This window comes from Lepeophtheirus salmonis, chromosome 10, assembly GCF_016086655.4.
Source record: "Lepeophtheirus salmonis chromosome 10, UVic_Lsal_1.4, whole genome shotgun sequence".
Classification (NCBI taxonomy): domain Eukaryota; kingdom Metazoa; phylum Arthropoda; class Copepoda; order Siphonostomatoida; family Caligidae; genus Lepeophtheirus; species Lepeophtheirus salmonis.
The window spans coordinates 1,309,805-1,315,277 of record NC_052140.2 but is presented as its reverse complement, the minus strand read 5'-3'; the positions used below and the strand labels follow the sequence as shown (position 1 = coordinate 1,315,277).

Below are 5,473 nucleotides of genomic sequence, written 5' to 3'. Positions count from 1 at the left end.
TTATACATTTTGCATAAATAGAAGATCAGGATTTATTTTTTCTTTTGTTGCAAGATTCAAAAGTCAATTTTGAACCCAATTTCCCTCACATTTCTGATACTATATTCGTAATGCTGATTGTACCATAACCATATTGAGTTTTACCTCCACAAAGAGAGGCTAACGACGGAATATAATCAAATATATATCAAGAATATAATCTCAGAATCATCAAATGCTGTTTTGTAATCAAACTAGAATCTAAATTTTCTATATGAATTCCATACCAGTTAAAAAAATGTACGATTTTCAGACAATAAAAATGCAAAAAGAGCAATTGAGCGATTGCTTACAAATTCTAAGTCTATTAATCAGCATAAAAACCTTCTGTCGAATCAAAGGAACACTAAAAAAATATATTAACCAACAAGAGCTAAAACAACATAAAAATGAATTAAACCAATTAAAACAAACAAGCAATAAAGGTTACAGAAAAATAACTTCATTATTTATAATGTGTCACAACCAAGCTGTAGTAGTATTGAAAAGGTGGGCGTGGTTTAATTCTTGGGACAATATTCTAAACTTGTATTTTTTTTAATACAATCAGTTGTCATCATGTATTGAAGAAGTGGGAAACGTTCATTTACCGTCGGAAATAAATATTGCAAAAAGTAGTTTGAAATAATATTTTATAAGATTTAACTGATTCTAATTTAGCTCTTAAAGTTATTCTTGGTGTGATTTAGGACAATCAGTTAAATGTTTATATTTCTAATATAGAAAAACGATTATGGAAAGGAATCTTCATAATTTGAAATTTACAAAGTTCTTTAAAGGGGAAATAATTCCACGGATAATTATACTAGTTGGTGTCAAGAGATCTAGGGTTAAACAAGAATTATTGATATTATATATATGATTACAGATGTATTCCGGGAAAACCAGTATATTAAAGTCCTTTTTGGAATCGCCCATAACTAATTACCTAATCAACTAATCTTCTTCAACTATACAACAAAATGTATAGCATCCTCCTGTATAAAATAATTATCACTTTAAAACCTTTATATGAAAATTTATTTAAAGAGAAACAAAAAAATGAAAAAATTACCTCCCATCCACCTGATGCGTAACTCCACCTAGCCATAGACTCCCAGGATAGTCCTTCACCTCTGATATTAAAATACCGAATTTGATTTATTTACTGTTTGTACAATGGGGGAAGTCACGTATCTGATATGATTGTGCAAACTCTCTGTTTTTTATGAGCACACTCAATCATACTTGCTCCATACTTGGATATTCTCTCCTCAAGAAGGAAAGAATAATAATAGTAGTTGGAAAAAAAAAAAAAAAAAGATGAAAATCTTGTACATTTTGAGCATGTAAAAAAACCCAAAGAACAGCATGGTAACCCTTACAATTATATGAATATTTTTGAGGGGAGTAGCTTAGCTCTCATGACGTTTCATTAGATCCGTTAGAATCAGCTGTTACAAGGGAGGAGGCGGAGAAGGAAATAAACAAGGAAATTGGCGCGAATTACTCTTATGTCGAACTCAATTCTACTCTGATTCCAACAAGGACTTACAATTATAACTCCACAACTAATCCCCAAGGTTACTCTACGTCTTTTATGAGTACACACGAATGTTCAATCAGGGGTTGAATATAATTCAGGCAACTAAAAAAGACACACAATTTCCATCACTAATGATGAGGCAGGGAGATCTTTAGTCTCTAGAGAGCTACTTAGCTGAGCTTTAGCTGCTAAACCTCATCTATGTAAAGTCAAATTTGATTATTTTTTATTTTCCTATGTCCTATTTTTATAAGTCCTTATCTCCTTTTTTTGTATATTATAAAGTGCACACTCGATGCTACAAGCAAAACGTCTGCAGGATTTCATTATTATGATGACATTGCTATTTCTTAGATCAAAAAAGTTCTTAAGTTGAATCAATCTTACTTTTGAAATACTTTTTCACGATAAATAGAAAGATTTTTTGCAAAAGAACAAATGTTTTACTCACTTCAAACAAATTTCCTAATAAATTTCTCAAAAAAAAAAAAAAAATATATATATATATATGTAACATATAAATATAATAACAGAATGCGTAAGTATGTATTTAAGCAATTAATCTGTTTGATCTGTTGACATAAGGAGATAGACGTGTGGATAGAGTATAAATATCTTAGTTATCCATATTTGTTAATCATTCTTCAAAGTGGATTATTACCTACACGTAACATTAAAGCCATACACCATGAAAATAGTATTTTTACTTTGTTTGACGTTGTCTATGTTAGTCATTTGCTCTCCAGTTCAAAGTCGAAAAATGGACAGACAAGATGATTGCTTACCCCCTGGTCTCATGGTATTATTTTACCTTGACATTTAAAAAAAAATTATTTATGTATTTTACATAGTGTGTATCAAATGAGGATTGCTGTTCGGGCAAATGTAGCAACTCTGGGACATCCAGACCCCTTGGATTATGCTGTATTCCCTCTGGACAAAAGGTAAGACCCCCCCCCCTTGACTCCACCTTTGTTTGTGTTAATTGGCATAATTTATCTATTATATTTTATATTTCAGTGCTTAAACTCGAGTAACAAAAAGTGTTGCAGTAAATCTTGCAATGCCTCTACAAAAACTTGTGATTAGAGAAAGGGATTGTTTTACAAGCACACATTTCTTGGTAATAAAGAAGAAGTCATAGAATGAGAACGCTTGTGCAGATTAAATTTTTGTATCAAAACTATTATGGAATGAAGATATCGGTACATCTCCAATGAAGATTAACATAAAAAAACAAAAAAAAAAAAACGACACTCAAATATATTTTTGTAGATTTTAAAACATTTTATTTTTGTTCAAAGTTACAAAAGTATAAACTAATTATTTATTCTCTAAATACATTTCCCAATATGGAATACAAAGATTCTAAAATTCCAAGAATTTCATTTAAGCGAATTATTCTGCAATTTTCAATGTGGTCAATTATGCCGCCATCTATTATAAAAATGATGTACATTCGATCTATTTCAAATATTGATGTAGGAGCTCATTGTCTTCAGAAGTCATATGCAAATATTAGGCCCATCAACACAAAAACAAGCCAGGATATTTTTTTAAAACATACATTTGTATTTCTCGGTTCTATAAAAATTGTCCATAATTATACTGTATATGTAATGATTCATCTATGATCTGTCCCATTTAAGGATCCGTTGATAGTTTTTCCATCTGCAGAAGAGCCGTTGAACATAGATTGTGACCATCGAAGCTGCCATTGTAAAAAAAGTAGTATTTATAGTTCTTGAAGCGGTGGTTGTGGTTTTTAATCTGCCTTGAGGCCCTAAGGATATACAACATAAATAGTTTATAGGGTGTTCTTTCAAGTAGCAGCGAGGGGTTTGAACCTATCTGATTGCTCCACGGTCATCCTACACAAATCCCGTGTGCCTGGGGTGTAACTCGGGAAATTGGAAGCGTTATTTTATTGTCGCAGATACTAAAACTATAAACGAATTCTTAAATGGCTTAGACCCATCTGTATTTGTTACAGATAAATGGATGAATCGCTATAAATTTTGTAAAATTGCAGGTAATAAAGTCTAATGAATCAGATGAAGACTCTTAATTAAATTTAACACTTTAGGAGATCTAACCATGCATCTTGTTTATATCCGACATAAAATTAGAAGCATCAGGACTTGATTGAATTATATTCCATGAATTTAGCTTCAAATCATCATGTTGTTGAAGTTTGAGTTTTCGAAAGGCTTGGATCCTAAAACCACAATGGCCACATGACAAAAATCTAGACTTTTTTCCTTCATTGTCGGCGAAAAAGTATTTTAAATTAATATTTTTATAATTCAATTGTATAATGAAATTTATTTTAAAAAAATGACACATAATTGTTATTTTTATTTTTTCTTGTTAAATGCATAATATTTTATTTAAAATATGTTAGAATGAGTAATATTGGAATTTTAAGTACAATATGATTGAGTATTACAATAACTACACTTAAAAAAATTAAACTATTTTATATAAATAAAAGTATATATTTTTTTTAAATCTTACATTAAGGAAAACTACAAGTCTTAAATTAACATGAATTTTTATTTTTAAATTGCACATCATTTTTATATAATTTTTAATCAAACATTCGTAATATCCATCACAATTATAAATTTAAACAATTTGGTTTTTTTTTTTTTTTGATCTTGATGATGATGATGGAATCGTTCTTTGATTTCCCACACATTATTTAATTCGATTCTTGCCAAATTCATTCGATATAATCACTGTTGGCATCAATAAGCCATGACTAACGGCGGACCTCGAAAGCTCCTCGTTCTACTTATAGATCTTTATCTCCTCATATGATGACGGCATGATGCTAACTGAACTACGTATCGTCAGCTTACAAGAATAGCTTTCCAATTTGGTAACCGTTTTTTTTATTTGATAATGTCGTCTTCAAGTTATCAAGGTTTAAAGTAGGCGACAATCTGATCCCTGCTCCCTGTACAATATTGGTTGGGAAATTATGACTAGAGATTAGGATCGAGCTTAAAAGTAATTATTGCCCATGTTTTCCGTAGATACGCCGTAGGGTTTGTGTTTACTACCTTACCAACCATCTCAGGGCTTCTCACAGATATTCTAATAAAACGTAGCTCTTCTTTAAACTACCAGGGTTAACACGTTCATATTCGTTTTTTTTTTTATACCGGTGGATAGCAAATATTATCATCTCTGATAATATATGTCAATGGCCAGTGCCCACATTAAAGTACAGAATTTTTCATAGAATAATATGAATAAATTCGTTAATTGAAAAAAAAGCGAAGAAAAAAGAATACAAGGAAAAAGGTTCCCTTTGATTGAATCTTTACAATATCTCAAGCTTATCTTCAATGAGTGAGTCTTTTACCTTACAATAATTAATAATTTAAATGATATCAGTAACAGAAAAAACGATGAACAAACCCCACATTTACATTCATTACACAAATATTGATTCTTTCGAAAAATACTTAATTTTTTATTTTAAAGTTAGATTTTAATTAGTATAAGAGATGATAAAATATATGTTTTTTTCTTCTATCCTTAAAGAACCTGATCATGAATTCATCGATGTTTCAAAAAGAGAATCGATTAAATTAATATGTATTTTATTTTTGTATTCCATCTAATTCTTTAAATCAGAGTTTCTCAAAGTCATTGTTTCTTCATACCGCACCCTTGGGGCTTTGCTTTGATCAAGGGGGCTGTGAAGCGAAAAGAGACGATTTGGGGGGGGAGGGGAAGAGCAAAAACAAACAAAACAAACGGATAGACAAAACAAACAAAACAAAACTACAAGATAGCAGCAATTAATATGCTGAATATTATTCAGTTTATAGGATATAAGTACGTAATATCGAGATTATATTAATGTACTTCATTATGGGTGCCTTTATATTTTAT

At 30.3% G+C, this 5,473-nt stretch overlaps 1 non-coding gene across 1 annotated transcript; it reads left to right on the top strand.

The window, feature by feature from the left end:
* The first annotated feature begins 2,203 nt into the window (after positions 1–2,203).
* LOC121125268 (uncharacterized) lies at positions 2,204–2,938 on the top strand. Its single transcript, XR_011782008.1, has 3 exons — positions 2,204–2,363; positions 2,416–2,508; positions 2,585–2,938. It is a non-coding gene; the product is annotated as an uncharacterized protein (transcript).
* The last annotated feature ends 2,535 nt before the right edge of the window (positions 2,939–5,473 follow it).